Raw genomic sequence first — 18,281 nt, forward strand, 5'->3', positions numbered from 1 at the left:
TAGAATAGTTTAAACAAGCCTATTGCTATTAATCAACCTTAGAGCACCCAAACAGCACCCAAACCTGGGATTAGCCTCAGCAGGCACAGCACAGAGCCCCAAACATATACAACCCCACTCCACTTAGGCAATCCCCCAACTCAAACCCCAACCCCACAAGGACCAAATGTCCCAAGATTATCCTGTAGGAACAGCCAGACTTATCATATATTCTTATTAGTAATGCTATGAAAAAGCATATTGCTATTAACTAATTACTTAATTGTGAGATATATTTGTATTATTAATTCTTTAAACAAGCATATTGCTATTAATTAACTTTAGAGCATGTTGCGATCATACTTTACAAATAGGAGGACCAGAAGCAATCTTTTCATTCAATAGAGCTTAACTGAGACATGTCACTTGGAAGTGGATGGATGCATGAAAGCCTTGTTGGTAGGCTTGCAAGCGAAGCTGAGGGGTGGGAGGGTGATCATTTTCCTATCACCATCAGGACCAAACCTGTAGATCCTGTCAGTTTTGTGTATTACTTCTTTGTGCTTCTTGCTTAATCACACAAAGCACCCCAGTAACATTTCCCACAGATCGGTGGACTTGTCAGACGATTCCCTTGATCCATTACGTGCATTCATTCAGGCTCTTCACGATCCAATCGGTTTGCACATCAGCAGCCTGGTTGGTCCTCCTAATTGTTCTTGGGTGAGGGGTAGCAATCAGAAATGGAGCATGAAACAGATGTGATTGAACAATAATCATTATTTGAAAGGTAGAACTTTTGCTGCAACATAGCTTTCGCACCGTTGTCAAAGTTGCATGCGAGTGTCTGCACCACTCAAGGTTATCAGAGTGCCAACTCAAAACCAGGATACAGTGAACTAATAGCACCTGGTAGCATGTACTGCATTTTGAAATATGATATGACCGGTGGCTTTTTAACACCCTGCCAAAATCACGCTAGCACCTCTGCCCATTTCACCCTACACAAGGCCCTCCAAAGTCATGAACGTAAAGATGATAGCCAGGCAACATACCTTGTGAGGAGGTGGAGGTCCCAGGTCTCTCCTCCTGGTGCTCGGAGCCCACACAGAATGTGTCACTACATGCACCATTGTGCTTTGAACTCGAGTCACTGACAGCAGCGCCTGTGGCCGGGGTGGTGGGAGAGCTGCAGACACTAGTGGAACAGCCCGGTGTAGAGGATGCCCTGGTGCTAGTGGTTGTGGATGTTCCAACACATCCGTAAGTCGATGCATGTATTGATAGTTCATAGATTCATAGATGCTAAGGTCGGAAGGGACCGCAATGGATCATTGAGTCCGGCCCCCTGCCAGTGACAGGAAAAAGTGCTCAGGTCATGTGACCCCAGCCAGGTGCTTGTCTGGTCTGTTCTTGAAGGCCCCCAGGTTCTGGCAACCCTAACCGTGAAGTTTTTTCTGATGTCCAACCTAAATCTACTCTCTATCAGCTTGTGGCTGTTGTTTCTGGTTATTCCAGGAGGTGCTCTGGTAAGCAGAGCATCTCCTATTCCCTGCTGCCCCCCCACCCCCCCACCATTAATGTATATACTGCCACAAGATCCTCCCTCAGCCTTCTCTTGCAGAGGCTGAAAAGGTCCAGGTCCCACAGCCTTTCCTCATAGGGCCTTCCCTGTCAGGCCTCTAACCATACGAGTGGCCCTCCTCTGGACACTCTCAAGGTTGTCGACATCCTTCCTGAATTGCAGTGCCCAGAACTGGATGCAGTACTCTAGCTGACAAGTGCTGCATAGAAGGGAAGCATCACCTCCCTGGACCTGCTCATGATGCACCTACTAATGCATGACTAAGTGCGGTTAGCTCTGCTAATTGCTTTGTCACATTGATGACTCATATTCATCTTGGAGTTGACAATGACTCCAAGATCTCTTTCTGCAGCTGTGCTGATGAGAAGGTCATCCCCCAGCCTGTGGGTGTACTGGTGATTCCCTCTCCCTAGGTGCAGTATCTTGCATTTGTCCTTGCTGAACTGCATCCTATTGTCCTCTGCCCACTTCTCTAACCTGTCCAGGTCCGCCTGGATTCAGTTTCTTCCCATCATTGTGTTTGCTTTGCCCCATACTTAGGTGTCATCTGTGAATTTGGACAGAGTGCTTTCCATGCCCTCATCCAGGTCGCTGATGAAGATATTGAACAACACCGGCCCAAAGACTGAGCCTTGAGGGACCCCACTGCCTACATCTCTCAAGATCAATACTGACCCACCACCACTTTCTGGGTACGACCCTTAACTTAAGCCAATTTGCCACCCACATGATTGTGTAATCATCTATGGCACAGCCATTCAATTTGTTTATAAGAATAGGATGGGATACTGTGTCAAAGGCCTTCTTAAAGTCCAAGTAGATGACATCTACCTCAACTCCTGCATCTAAGCATTTAGTGACTTGGCCATAGAAAAAAACAAGATTAGCCAGGCAGGATCTACCTGCTATGAACCCATGCTGGTTGCCCTCCAGCATTATATTACCCACTAGACTCCTACAGATGTGTTCCTTGATAATTTTTTCAAGCTTTTTCCCAAGGATAGAGGTGAGACTAACCAATTTATAGTTACCCGGATTCTCCTTTCTCCACTTTTTGAAAATAGGGACTCCACTGGCCCTTTTCCAGTCCTCTGGGACCTAACTTGAGCACCACAAATGCTCAAACAATCGTGTCAGTGGCTCTGCTATTACACTGGCTAATTCTTTCAGCACCCTTGGATGGAGCTCATCCAGTCCCACTGATTTAAATGCATCCAGCTCCTCCAAGTGTCTCTTTGCTAGGTTGGTGCTGACAGTTGGCGGGCTGGTGTTTCTCTTGCTTCTGTCCGTAATGCATTTGGGAGATTTGTCTAGATCCAAGTTCAAGAATACACAGGCAAAAAACTCATTGAAGAGCTCTGCTTTGTCCCTCCTATCTGTCACCAACTGCCCTTGTCCATCCTGTAGGGGTCCTATGCTGCCCTGCACCTTCTTTTTGCTCCCTATATACCTGAAGGACTTTTTGTTGTCCTTAATTTTTGTCACCAGCCTAAGTTCTAATTCTGCTTTGGCCTTCCTAACTGATTCCCTGCAAGTGTGAGCCAAGGAGGTACACTCCTCCTTGGTAGCTACCCACTGCTTCCACAGCCTGTATGCCCTTTTTTTTGCCCTTAGCCTTTCCTGGATTTCTTTGTTTAGTCAGGAAGTCTTCTTGCCCCCTTTGCAGTGGGATTGCCTCCTGCACCCGAAGGATCACTTTCTTGAGGAATGACCGCTTTTCCTGGACTCCCATTTCGCCAATGCTTTTGAGCTTTAATGCCTCACTAATGAATCTCCTGAACACACTAAAGTAAGCCTTTCTGAAGTCTAGCACTTCAGCCCTGCTGGTTAGTTTACCCACCCTTTGCTGGATAGTGAATTCAATCAATCAGTGGTCACTATCTCCTAGGTTATCTTGTACCTGCAGATTCCGCACCAGGTCGTCCCCCATATCCAGCACTAAATCCAGCAAGGCATTCCCCCTAGTGAGATCATATACCTCCTGCGGTAGGTGGAGGTCCTGTATGCAGGTTAAGAACTTACGTGAGCGGTTAGTTCTGGCTGACTGATCCTCCCAGCAGATGTTAGGGTAGTTTAGGTAACCCATGAAAACCGTATCTCTTGACCTTACAGACTCTGAGAGCTGCGCAGAGAATTCCAGGTCTAGTTCATCCTCCTAGTTTGGCGGTCTATAGTAGACCCCCACTACCAAGTCCCTTTCCCCCCGACCCCACTTGTATCCTAAGCCAGAGTACCTCAGTTTGGCCCTTCTCTGATCCCATCTTGATTATACAAGTTTGTATATTACTCCTTAACATAGAGAGCAACACCCACCACCCTTTTTTCCCCCCACTCTATTCCGTCTGTGCAACCTATAACCTTCAATGCCTACCACCCAATCATGAGTAGGGTCCCACCAGGTTTCAGTTAGACCAACCAGATCAAAGTTGTTGCTTGCAAGTAGGAGTGCAAGTTTCTCCTGTTTGTTCCCCATGATCTTAGCATTAGTGTAGAGACATTTAAGCCTCCTGATGGGTGCCCTTGACATCCCCCTGTCCTGATGTCTATCAGGCCCCTTAGTGCTTACCTGGGCTGATCTAGCACATGGCTCATGGCTCTCTGAACCTAGGTTCTTGTTGTCTACTGCATCCCCATCCCCTGACGAACCTAATTTAAAGCCCTTCGGAGGACATCAGCCAACCTGTAAGAGAACAGACTCTTACCTTTAGAAGAAAGATGAAGACTATCTCATCCCAGGATATCTCTCTCATGGAAGTGTGGATCATGGTTGTAGAAGCCAAAACCCGCACGATGGCACCAACTCTGGAGTCACAGGTTGACTTCTCTGATGCAGGCGTCTTGGTGTTGACAGTGACCGCTGACCAGGAGGATCAATGAGAAGACCACCTGTGCCCCCAATTTCCTAAGCCTGGCCTGCAGAGCCTTGTAGTCACTCATGATGTGGTCTGGACTACTACTTCTGGCCGCATCATTTGTGCCCACATGGACGAGGATCATAGGATAGTAATTGGAGGGCTGGATGAGGTCCAGAATCCTTGCAGTGATGTCTCAGATCCTGGCAGGGGGCAGGCAACAAACCTCCCATGCCATGGGATCTGGTTGACAAATAGGCCCCTCCATGACTCTCAGAAGGGAGTTGCCCACCACAATGACCCAGTGTGTCGTCTTCTGGCTGCCCAGTTGTCACTCAGCCTGCATGGTTGTTGCGGATGTCTTCCCCTGTGACTTCCTCTGCTGCATCATCCTTCAGTGCTGGCCAGTTGTGTTGGGGAAGCAGTCACAGCCACATGCTGACTGGCTCTGGAGGTGACCGTCTTCCATTTGACTGCCTTGGGATCCTCCCGTGATGTCTCTGCACTAGGTGTCTGGTCCTGCAGAGAATGAAAGTACCCATCAATTTCATCCTCTGTAGCCCAGATCCCCCACAGGCTGCTTACCTTGGCCTGGAGTTCCCTTACTTGGGGCAGCATGGGGGGTTGGGAGTCCCCTCGCCTGTCACACATGTGCCCAGATTGAGGCTCTGGAGGGGCAGGTGAGGAAACTCCGGGCCAAGGTGAGCAGGTTTCTCCCTCTGAATAGTGCTCCTGTTTGCCCAGTCTGTTTGCGTGGCTCCTGCCTGGCTCGGCTATATGGGGACAGGAGGGTGAAAAAAAACCCTTCCTGATCCCCTACAGCTGGCTTGGTTTCTCGCCCCTCCCCCTCACTCTCCCTGGCTTACCTGATCATTGCTCCTCATCCATCGATCAGGCTGCTCTGCTCCAGTGTGGTCGGGGGGAGCAGACAGCACACGTGTGCCAGAGCACACATGTGGCTGCTTCGGTGTCTGGGCTCAACGGATTGACTATGTGCTTGACCGGTGTGCCCAGCAAGCTATTAACAAGTACCCTTATGGACAAAGGCAGATATAGGGAACAATTTGGGGCAAGTTATGGATGTCACAAGTGTTCTGTTAGGAAAGGTCATATGAGCAGGTTTCCGTGAGTGCCGGTACTGAGAGACAGTTCACTCCTGCATAGTTATGCATATGTGGAAACGCAGACCTGCACAAAAAGGTTCCATACATATGTTTATATAACTGCTCTCAGCTCAGGGCTGAAAGCATCTTGTGACTTTGGTCAGAGCATAGCGACCCCTCTCTCAATGACTCATTTTGGCCCTGAAAATATACTCCGTGGAGGTGCCAAAGAACAAACCATGCCTGCCAAGCTTGAAGCAGCAGACAGATACATCCTTAAGACATGGCCCCAGCTGGGCTTGGGAAGAACTGATAGATTTGATTGATATTTGGGGGAAACAAAAGACTCTGGAGCAGCTGGAAAATCAATGAAATAAGCCACTCAATGCAGCCATTGCCCAGGAAATGAAGGTGTGCCCAGTCATGGCTGTGGCTGGATAGTGCTGCAGGAAGATGAAGGTCCTGAAATATGCTTCCCATCAGGCCAAGGACTAGAATTCTCATTCGAGGGCAGGATGCACAATAGCCCCATTCTATGAGCATTCTTATGAAGGGTGCAGGTGATGCTTGCCTCCAATCCTTTGGGATAATGGGGGTGCAGGAGGTCACAGCATCACCTAACCTGCAAGAGTCTGCAGACTGTCCTGCCACTGCAGCAGGCAGTGAAATACACACTGTGCAGCCTTCAAGCAACCAGTCAGAGGTGCGGGATGAGTGCTCGCAGCAGTTGAAGGACAGGGACAGCCGAGATGAAGTTGTCTTGACTGTGACCCCACTCTCCCCAATGGCCTGTCTGCGTAGGAGGAGGATGCATCAGATTCCACGATGGTACTGTCCCTGGAATTGTGGGACATGCCAGAAATTCCAGAGGCCCAAAGATCAGTGTTGGTGCCAGAGACACCTGAGGTTCCATGCCTTGGGACTTGTAAGTTACGGGGAAGGGGCATTGGATTGGTTTGGATGACTAGGACTTATGTGGATCTAGCCCTGCTTTTGTACCAAGGCTAAGTGTGGTGAGGTGGGAGGGAGGGCATTCATTTTGTAAGCAGTAAATATGTCCACTGCTTGCAGTCACACTATGTTTTGCTTGCATGGGGGTGGACATCCTGTGCTCTCTCTTAAATTTACTTGGGGGGTAGGGGAGCATTAATTCATTTAGCAGCAGGAATTTATACTGCTGAAAGATGTGCAATGAACTCCTTAGTAGACACGGGAGATGTCTGGGTTCCTGCATAATCATCCTTCGTGGTGGCTGTGTTAATTCGTCATGTGGCAGGGATGCTGCTTGGCGATCACCAGTAGTTTGCCTGCTACAGGGAGTGGGGATGAGATCTTTGACCATGAACACCATTTTTCCCCGCCATTTCTGTTACCAGCTACTGCATCTACTGGAAGGTGGGGACATGTGCCTGAAGTGCTTACACCAGCATGGACTGGAGCTGAGCAAATGCATGAATATTACTGCAGGCAGTGACAGGCAAGAGAAAGCATGATGGAGGCTTTGGTGGTGGCTTTGGAATAGTGAGTACAGTCTGCAGATAAATGGCAGGATTAATTCTGGGAGGTATATAGAAAGGTTGAAGAGTGAGGGGCAGCAGCTCACTGGGACATCATGGACTGCACAAGGGAATTCCTTGACCTGGCCAGACAGACAGTGCCATCAGGATATTGTGGAGAACCATTGAATGGAGGGCATATTTAGAGAGGACCTCCTTAGCTTAGATGCATAACTCTGGCCCCTATTCATGAGCTGAGCCCCCCCCCCCCCCCCCCCCCCCCCCCCCACCCGGGACTACCCATGCATCATCCACTGTGCATGCCCCTATCTGTGAGCTGACTCACATAGAGACCCCTATCCATGATTGCTCCCCCTCCCCATAGCAACAACCTCAGCAACAGCCACTGTGCCTCTGAGTGAGGGCCACCCCAACTCTAGCAGGCCAAAGAGAGCGTCACTACGTTTTAGGGATCAAAGGGAGGGCAGGACACAGGGGGCACTGGGTGTGAGGTGGCAAAGAGCCTATGATGGGTGATGGGTTTTTAGTTGTTAGTGCTGTTGCTTCTGTAGGAAACTGGGGAGTGGGAATTGTGTTCCTGCGTTATTTCAGTTCTGCTTTGGTTACTGACAATAAAGAAATGCTTTGGTGAAATTAAAATACATTTTCTTCCATGTCTGTCTGCTATAAGGAGAAGAGTTGTAGAGGCATGGGTTGCAAGGCAGAAGTAAGCCAGAACAAAGAAAACCAGGCTTGTTTCAGACATAGCGCAGTAATGAAAGAGGACACCCCCACCTTTGGGCTGGGGTGGGGGATGTTTGCCCAGAATGTGGGCTCTGCAGGGTACAGCCATGAGCAGTAATTGGGAGTGCTGCACAGCACCCATAATATTTTCTCTGACCATATGTAGCTTCTCAGTGCTCCACAGCTACCCCACCCAAAGGGCACGGGGGGTGAGGAGAGACTTTCAAGACCCAGGCTTTTATTATTGTGACCAGAGAAAGACACAGCAGCCAGACTAAAGCTGGGTGGTGGTGGACTGGCTCAGATTTTTGTTAATGTGGGGAGCAGTAATTGGGTGGGTGCTGCACAGCACACATAATATTTCCTCTGAGAGTATGTAATTTAGGAGTTCAGTTGGTGATTGGCAGTGGAGAACAGGCAGGCAGGTTTGACTAATTGCTAATTGTTATGATTGAAAGACAAGCATGCCCATCAGCAGCTCATGCAAGCCCCTTACCTGACAAGCCAATAAACCCCCTCCCCCTACCCTTCTACACTTCCCCTCTTACACACAGGGAACGTAGAGTGAAGAATCAAAAAAAGCAAATAGAAACCTTTATTTACAAACCAGATATTAACCATAATTAAACAAACCACTGGATAGCTTTTATAAAATAATGATGCATAATTACTACACTAGAGGAATTTCTTTTTACTACTGTAAAGATGCATGATTCATGAGAAAAAAATCAATCTAAGCAATAATCATTTCTAAGTAAAAGACCTTGGCTCTAAGGTTGACTTTCCGAGCTTGACTGCAAACTGGTGGACAGCAGAGCACAGATCCGTACTGACCTATCCCACTCCCAGGCAGGAATGAGGCCAATGTCCAGCAGGCATAGAATTATTGCCAGGAGTTCAGCCATTATGTGCCAGTCCTTTCTGGTCTGGGAATGCCTCCTGAACTTGGAGCAATTCCTGTTGTACTGGACAGCCATACATCTGGCTCACCATCTCACGCAGGCAACATTCACAGTCCCTGAAGGCATTTGTGATCCTGTCCATGCATGCATCAGCAGCAGCCTGCCTTGGTAGTGTGTCCTCAGTGGTGGCATTGCAAGGGGACCTGAAAATCAAGAAATGCGGGAAATAGAATGAATTAAGGATGCTTAGCACTTTAAAAAGACATACTCAGCAAATCTTGTAAGTAGATAAGAAGCATATGGCCCAAAATTCGTGGTGGATGGGTCGGTCTTGACCTGGAAGGGTGTGGGCAGTGGGGTCCCGCAGGGTTCGGTCCTTGGACCGATACTCTTTAATGTCTTCATCAGTGACTTGGACAAGGGAGTCAAATGTACTCTGTCCAAGTTTGCAGATGACACAAAGCTATGGGGAGAAGTGGACACGCCGGAGGGCAGGGAACAGCTGCAGGCAGACCTGGATAGGTTGGACAAGTGGGCAGAAAACAACAGGATGCAGTTCAACAAGGAGAAATGCAAAGTGCTGCACCTAGGGAGGAAAAATGTCCAGCACACCTACAGCCTAGGGAATGACCTGCTGGGTGGCACAGAGGTGGAAAGGGATCTTGGAGTCCTAGTGGACTCCAAGATGAACATGAGCCGGCAGTGTGACGAAGCCATCAGAAAAGCCAATGGCACTTTATCGTGCATCAGCAGATGCATGACAAATAGGTCCAAGGAGGTGATACTTCCCCTCTATAGGGCGCTGGTCAGACCGCAGTTGGAGTACTGCGTGCAATTCTGGGCGCCACACTTCAAGAAGGATGCGGATAACCTGGAGAGGGTCCAGAGAAGGGCAACTCGTATGGTCAAGGGCCTGCAGACCAAGCCCTACGAGGAGAGACTAGAGAAACTGGACCTTTTCAGCCTCCGCAAGAGAAGGTTGAGAAGCGACCTTGTGGCTGCCTTTAAGTTCATCACGGGGGCACAGAAGGGAATTGGTGAGTATTTATTCACCAAGGGACCCCCGGGGGTTACAAGAAACAATGGCCACAAGCTAGCAGAGAGCAGATTTAGATTGGACATTAGGAAGAACTTCTTCACAGTTCAAGTGGCCAAGGTCTGGAACAGGCTCCCAAGGGAGGTGGTGCTCTCCCCTACCCTGGGGGTCTTTAAGGGGAGGTTAGATGAGTATCTAGCTGGGGTCATCTAGACCCGGCACTCTTTCCTGCTTATGCAGGGGGTCGGACTCGATGATCTATTGAGGTCCCTTCCGACCCTAACATCTATGAATCTATGACTGAGAAGGGGTGCCTGGCCACAGGTGGTACCAGGACCTGAGTGGCTGCAAACAAGTGCCTACCCACTTTGGCCACCATTTCACCTCCCTGCTTTGTGTTGCCCTGTATCTCCCTGCACTCCTGGGTCTTTATTTCCTATGCTATCCCCCTACCTTCCTTCACTTCAAAGTCCAGCCTAATTGCAGCTGTCAGTTCAGGTGACAGGTGACTTAAAGGGTCCCCAGGGCTTCACATACTGGGTGTGGAGGTCGAGCTCTGTGATCTATCCTCCTTGGAGAAAGTGGCAGGTGACATGCCTGGAACCCTGCCACTATCTTCTCCACTGGAGCCCCTGTGAGTCACAGTACTGGTTGGTAATGTTTCAACAAGCAAGGACACCCCAGAGGCCTCTGTCCCTGTGCATTCACAGCGATCCAGTACCTCCATGAGTGGCTGGAGGTATCTGTAATGGACCATGTCACACAGTGGGGTGCCCTGCCACTGTGCTCTGGTGACATCCCTGCAAGAGGATCTTTGTTTCAGTAAAGGTCCAATTGGACCTAGACCTACGTGTCCCAGTCCACTCCATTCTCCTCTGAACATCAGATATCTTGGATCAATTGAGGGTACCCCAGGGAGCTGTGCACTCATTTTATAAGTCTTGAGGTGACAGGGCCAAAGAAAGTTCACTCCCCTCCCACCCTGTTATTGCTGGGCAAACTTTGGACATCAGACATGCTGGCACCAGGCTGTGGTAACTTTGTATCTTATAGGCATACCTGTTCTGCACATCCTTTAGCCCTGCTAGGTCTTTTAGCCCTGTGTATGCCATGGCACACAGCAGGCTACCCAATGAGCCATGTACTGAGAGTTAGGCCCTCGATGGGCTCCCACAGTCTCCCTGTTGGGGCATGACACAACAGCAGGCTACCAAATGACCCATGTGTCAAGACACTGCTCCCAGTGGGACATGGTCTGAACTGCTGAGCAGTTCAGACAGCTGGTGAGGGAATGAATGCTGACAGAATTCACCAGCTAGTCATAAAATGGACGTGCTTCAGGCTCATGTGGGCTCACAGAACTCCGCTTGTCAGGCTTGTGTAAAACCAGTGAATGACTTAATGGTATTAGGGGGAAAATTACATTGCACGCAGCTGAAAAAGGATGTTTTTAGAGGTGTAGGGTGGAGAGGAGCAGGGGTTCCTCCTGGCTGTTGCCAGGCAAAGTCTGGGGATTTTTTCTGGGCAAGCTGACTGGTGCCAAAGAGCTAAGCTCTGTGACAGTTGCAGTTTTGGTGCCAGTCAGCAGTCAGTCAAGGCAAGGAGTGGGGCTCTGCACCAGTGGCAACTTTGTATATTATGGGCATACATGTTCTGGATGTCTTTTAGCCCTGTGTATGCCATGGCACAGTAGCAGGCTGTGCTGTCAGGGCATGGCACAACAGCAGGCTACTGAGTGACCCATATGGTTAAGACACTACTCCCAGTGGGACATAGTATGAACTGCTGAGCAGTTCAGACATAGCCGGTGAGGGAATGAATGCTGACAGAACTCACCTATTGTTCATAAAGTGGGTGCACTTATCACTCATGTGGGCTCACAGAACTCTGCTTTTTGTGTTTATGCAAAACTGGTGAGTGAATTAATGGTGTTAGGGGGGCAATTACACCTCAGCCAGCTGAAAAGGGATGTCTTAGAGGTGCAGGGTGGAAGGGAGAATGGGTTCTTCACAGCTGCTGCTGGGAAAAGTCTTGGGATTTTTGCTGGGCAGGCAAGAGCTATGCTTTGTGACAGTTGCAAGTTTTGGCACCAGTCAGCGGCTTCCCCCTGGTGTCCTAAAACAGGGGTCTTCAACATTTTTTACTAAGTGTACCCCTTCTGACTCAAAGTTTCAGTTCCTGTACCTCCTTATATTTTTTTCTTGTGGGGGGGGCAGATTCTGGCCCCCATGGTGCAGCAGGGAGTGAGGCTGGGGCACGTGCTGCACAGGTGGGGCAGGGTGCAGGATGGAGCCACGTGTGGCTTGTCCAGAGGGTATGGGTGGGGGGGCAGCTCCTGCCACTGCATGCATCTCAGAAGGGTATGGCGGGGCATGTGTCCTTGGATCTGTATGGGGTAGGCTGGGCTGGGCTGCCCCAGTGGTGGGGCAGGGGCAGGGACAGGAGCTGCCCAGCCAGGGCACGGCACAAAACTGGGCCACATGGTGGGGGGTGTGCGACTCCTGCTGCTACACACTCCCCCAAGAGGGTATAGGGGTGTGTGCCCCCGGATCTCCACAGGGAGGAGCAGGCTGTGGCCAGGGTGGCACCAGGCTCTTCCTGGCAGGGACTGGGCTGGGCTGTACTTGGGGTGGGTGATGGCAGCAGGAGGGGGGTTGTGGGGAACTATGGCAAATTCTGCAGTGGCTGCAGCCCTCCCCCATAGTCCCATTCCCATGGGCGCCCACTGTGAGGGAGGAGTGGGGCAGGTGCTGCACAGCTGGGCAGAGCCCAGGACTAAGCTGCATGTACTCCGGGAGGGCATGGGAGACATGTGCCCCTGGATCTGTGCGCAGAGCAGGCCGGGGCAGTGCCAGGCTCTTTCTGGTGAGGGGTTGGGCTGGGCTGTGCTCAGGGCAGGCAGTGGCAGCAGTGCTGGGAGGAGCTCAGCTACTCCAGAGTTCGCTGTGGCCCCTCCAACCCCACTCCCAGCACCACCTGCCCTATGCACAGCCTGGCCCAGCCCCGGCCAGAAGAGCCCAGCACAGCCCCACCCCCAGCCCACCCTGCCCCATCCTGCACGTAGATCATGGGGCGCATGCCCCCCATGCCCTCCTAGCGGCAGGGCTGGGAGCGGGGCTGAACAAGGGAGGAGCTCACATGTGGTGGCTGCCACTGCCGGCATTTGGCTCAGGGAGGTGGCCCAGTGGCCAATCAGGAGAGTGAGTTGGGGTGGGAGGCGGGGAGGCACTGAGAGGTGCCGTGTGCCTGGCACACCCTACCATGTGCATGTGACATTAATTGCTGCACCATTCCAAGTTGCGTTGTCACAAACTAAACTACATTGGGATGGGGATTAGTTTATGATGATGCAAACTCATTAAGTTGCCAAAAACTCATGTATGTGTAAGGTGTGATGTCATTAAGCCACACAAAAGGACAATTTTGTCATGTGTACAGATGCCCCTCATCACATGTACAAGTGCCCAAGTTGAATAAAATGGTGCTTACAGAATGCTGTTGGTCAGGAAATTGTGATTGTTTTTTCCCCTCTCCAAATGGTGGAGTAAAATGCTTAAGAGAAAATGAACATGGGGTTAATAAGCATTTTAGGCTACCAATATTTTAAGATTGTAGGCACTTTGAAGTGTAATTTATATTCATCTTTTCTCCAGGGTAGCATAGTAATCTGGAGGAAAGGCAGTGGGATTTATTCCCTGCTACTATATCCTCTTTCAAAGACGAAGTTGGAAGATACATAAAGTAAGTATGGCTGCTTGCAGATGTTAAAACCAACCAACCAAACAAAAATTGATGCTTTACTTTAAACTCCACACACTCCCACATGCCCAGAAGAGGCAGTGCGTTAGCTGGACCCAGCTTGCTTGACATCTGTATAGATCAAGCACTTTAATAGGGCTTATTTGGTGTTTTTATCTAATAGCTGATTGAGTCTACTATTAGATAAAAGTACCAAAAAGTCCTGCTGAAGCACCAGATCTATACAGATGCTGGAGAGCCAGGTCAAAGTAATGTGCTGCTTCTTCCAGTAAAGCACTTTTTTTCTTTTTTTTCTTTTTAATGTCCGCAAGCAGCCAAAATGACTGAGTACTATTCGCCTGTCTGCTTTTAGATGTTCCTTGCATCTCTAGATTAGAACAAAACATCCTCCATTTTTAAGGCAATGGAACCATTTTATTTGGGCCTAGTAATTTTATATAGTCATTGTGGGCTTTTTTACACATGCTCCAGGGGTGGGGGTGCTTTACTTAGAGAGGCTTTGAGAGCTGCTCTAATTAAAGATCCTGCAGCAGCTCATGTATCAGCATCCCCCCACTTCAAAATGGCACTTTAACAGAAGCTTGTTGATCTAAAGCCCCCCACTTCAAACTCCATTACTCGGACCTCTAATTATTATATAACATCCTTTTAACTTGCAGTTGTCTGATTCCCGAGTAGTTTTTATTTTCTATACATTTGTGTCAATTTTTTCCATAGCAGTGCTTTATTAAAAAATTCAGATTTCAGTCAAAAAGCCCTTCCAGTTTTGCCATGTCAGATATAAACCAGGGGACATCTGCTTTCTTTTTCTTTTCTGTTATGTATAATCTTCAGCTGAACATCAAATAGTAAGTAATGTGCAGCAAAACATTTAGGTGACATAAATACAAATTTTGCAGAATCCTACAATTGTTGTGTCTCTGTTGGTACTCCAAGACTTTTCAATATTAATAACAAGTTCAGAACAAGTGAAGATTGTTATGATGAACCCAATATGTCTAAGTATGTGGAGTGACATCTATGCTTATGTAACACCCTCCATTTCAGTTCACAGTCTAGATAGATGCATAACTGAGAGTCAAATATTGGACAAGAAGTCTTTTGTTGTTTCATTGAAGCTCCAGTTTTTATTTGCTACCAGCTCCTGGTATGAATGCCGCTACTCTTGCTGGTTGTCTCAGAGCTTTCTGCTGCAACCCACATACTCCATCATGTTTTTTATGGCCAAACCAAGTGAACCCTTGCAGGAAATCTGTCTGAGAACTAGTACTCTGGCAAGTCCAGTGAGGTCCTGGAGCTGTTCCTACTTGCAATCTGTGTGTGTAACCCACGAGCTTGCTGAAAACTGTTAATGTCTGCACTGCTGCACTTGCATGACCTAGAAATTAACCCTCTCTTCCTTCAAATCCCTTTTACTTTTATACCTGTGGGGACCGTTAACTGGTAGTTTCTAGCTGAGGGTGGGGGTGGATGGTCACTGCAGATTTGCAGCTGCTTATTCATAATCCCAAAGCCTTGAAATTCTAGTGCATATAATAACCTGTTCTTATTATTAGATTCCTCAAGTACCTTTCTTCTAGCCTCTTTTTTATTGCACTTGCTTGTTGCATCTTAGCTTGCATTTGAGGACCAGATCATTGGGACAGAGTGTTAGAAACAAAAAACTGAGGAATTACATCGGGTGAAAGCCTAGTCTCACTGGAGTCAGTGGTGTTGCATAGGGGATGTACGTGCACCCTCTGAGAGCACTGGTGCACCCCCTCACAGCAGCATTCCCTGCTTAGGCGATGGGGCAGATGAGAGTGCTGGTGCCCACACCACCCCCCTGCCCAAGAGCACCAGCCAGGGAGTGGGGGCACTAGGAGAAGCGATCCCTGTGGGCCCCCCGCAGCTGATCGCACCGACTGGGGGGAGTGGGGTGGTTCCGGATCGGTGTGACACTTCCAGGTTGGTGCGATCAGCTGCATGGGGACCCCTCCCCACTGGTCAGCGAGATCGGCTGTGGGGGAATCCCCCCTCCCCCCGTCAGCTGACTGGCCCTGACTCAGGAGGCACCAGTCGCCCATGACTGGAGTTAGGGAATTGATTCCAGTTGGGCTCCTTTTATTTCTTACCTGTGTGTTATTAGTACTTACACAGTATTTTCTAAGAAGGCTGGATGTAAATTCTTGCAACATCATTATTGTGGTAAAATAAACATTTCACATCTTACTAAATGTGGAGGTTGGTCATTGCTGTGTCTTTTTGCAAGTGCTATTAATATTATTCTTCATTTTGCAGCCTGATCAATTAAGGAATTAATCCTATAATCCCTTGGTAACAGCTTGGGTAACAGCCTGCTTGCTGTTCCAAGAGAACTCACTTCCTTCTGGGCTCCTCAACCAGTTCTCCAAGCAAAATTCAGTCTAACTAAACTAACAGCTGCTCACTCCCATTTTTACATGTGCTCCCCATGCGGCACTGCATACTTTTAATTAGCGAGCCACGTTAATTAAAAGCACCCGTGCTTCATGTGTATCAGTGGCGCAGTGTGTCCCTGCGCTGAGAAAATGGTGGCATTGAGAAAAAGCTGCCAGTGAGACGCTCCTAGCTTTCCCAAATGCCCTACAGCTCAGCTTTCTTAATAGGGCTGACTGTTCATCTGTAAAGGGACAGACTTTTCTGTTACACCCTTACTTTCATATAAACCAGTGAGATTACTTATGAAAGTAGGATATTTATCCCTATTTAAGCAAAATTGTGCTCTAAAGAAGCACATGTGTCTCAAGCCAATTTGAAAATTTGACAAATATGGTCAAACCTTTTGGTAGATTATACAAATGTTTTAAATATAATTTGGAGCCATTTAACTCAGCCTAGTTTACATGAACTGGATAGCGGCATTCTGTGGAAGTTGTAATACATTTTGGACTTTGTAACAGGCCTTATGAGGAAAAAATTATTCTTCACCTCAGCTGAATACGTAGACAGGCAGTGAAACTCTTGCATATAATCCTTCGTGGGTTTATTCATACTGAAGGAATGTGTGACATTTAGTCTGAATGGAGCCTTTCAGTGTGATATACATTCTTAATATAGCTGTGATTTGTTTTTTAAAGTATATTTTTACCATGCACCTTGTTAATAACCATTTGAAATGATTTTCATTTATTAAAATATCATTACTAATATGTATGCAAATATAAATTATGGGGAGAGTGGGCATTGCCAACTATAAGTAGCCATCCAAGCTTTCCCATTATAAAAATCTGTTTTCAGTTGCCTGTAACTTTGCCAAATTTTAACCATTAAGGTTGAAAATTTCCATTCTGGTTTTCTGAGTCAATTTATTTTATTGCTTGATTGATTACAGAGTCAAATAAAATGGCTCTACCACTTCTAAGAATTAAGCAAGGGGGGAAATGTATTGTTTTGCACATTATAGATTACTGAGATCTTTCCTTTGAACCTCTCTACTGTCTTCTTGCTTTGGACCAGGACAATGGATAGATCAGGTATATATATGCCTCTTGTAAGGCATATACCTTGCCAAGATAAACGCTTTTACAAAATCAGTTTGCACATGCTCACTAGTGACTGCTTCAGTTTTAGCAGCTAAAGTCTCTTAAGAGTCTATTCTCCTCAGATGGAAGGGGAAACTAGGGTTAGGTACCTGTTTGACAAGAGTGGGGGCCGTGGAGGAGCAGGGAAGGAGGTGAATATAACAAGAAGCCAGACTACAGGAGAGGTTGGACTGACTGCAGAAGGAGATTAGGACAAAAATCTGGAGAGATCTGTAGTGAAAAAACTGAGACTGGCTGGAAAGACCAGAGTGGGGACTAGTGCTGGGAGCTAGTTAGGGAGAGACAGTTCAGGTAGGGAAAGTAGATCAGATGAGGACCCAAGAAGTTGAACTGGGATTGGTTGTTAAAGGAGACAAGTGAATTAGGACTGGTTAGACAAAGCACCTGGGACTGGAATTGGGCAGAATAACTGGGACTATGGAGTGACAGTGAGATTCAGGAAGCCTGTAGAAGACCCAAAGTAGCATGAATGAGACAAGGGCAACAAGTTTGAGAGGCCTAAAGAAGTGGGAGAAGGACTGGATGGAGAGGGTAGGGCAGAAGAGGTCAAGTTTTATGGGGAAATAGGCAAAAGAGTTTGTGCCCACTAAAACTTACTGCTCTCCAGAAGTTTCTGACTCTTATTGCTCCTTTGATGTCAGCAAATATGAGTGAAATCCACAGGAAAAGTGTGTCTTTCACCTACATGAAATGCTGGTCCCCCTAAAGCAGGCTTGTCCAATATATGGCCTGTGGGCTGCTATGTGGCCCGCCAAGCCGTTTTATCTGGCCCACGGTGGTGGCAGCACAGAGTGCGGAGCTGCTGCTGTGGAATGCAGAGCCATGGTCGTGGTGCGGAGACACTGATGTGGAGTGTGGAGCCGCAGTGGTGCAGAGCACGGAGCCATGGCGGAGGAGCACGGAGCCATGGCAGCGGAGCTGCAGTGAGGCAGGCAGGGCTCGCCTGCGGGCCCCAGCTGGCAGCGAGGGGAGGGGAGCTGCTTGCCCCCACGGGGCCTGGGGGAGTGGCCCCACTTGGGAGGCCAAGAAGCGGCCGCTGGCACTGTCGGCCCACGCCTGCCGCCTCACCTGCCCACTTCAAGCCAGCCCCACAGCCCTTCCCTGCCCTGCCCCACAGCAAGGTGGCACCTGCTCCCCCGGCCAGGCTCCCCCGGGTGCTGCAGCTCTCCAGGCCCGGCTGCCCGCACATGAGGCCCCAAGGGGGCCGCTTCTCATGTGCTGCTGGGGATGGGGGAGCCCAGCCGGGTCTGCAGCGGCCAGCA

The sequence above is a fragment of the Alligator mississippiensis genome, chromosome 5 (assembly GCF_030867095.1).
Source record: "Alligator mississippiensis isolate rAllMis1 chromosome 5, rAllMis1, whole genome shotgun sequence".
Taxonomy (NCBI): domain Eukaryota; kingdom Metazoa; phylum Chordata; order Crocodylia; family Alligatoridae; genus Alligator; species Alligator mississippiensis.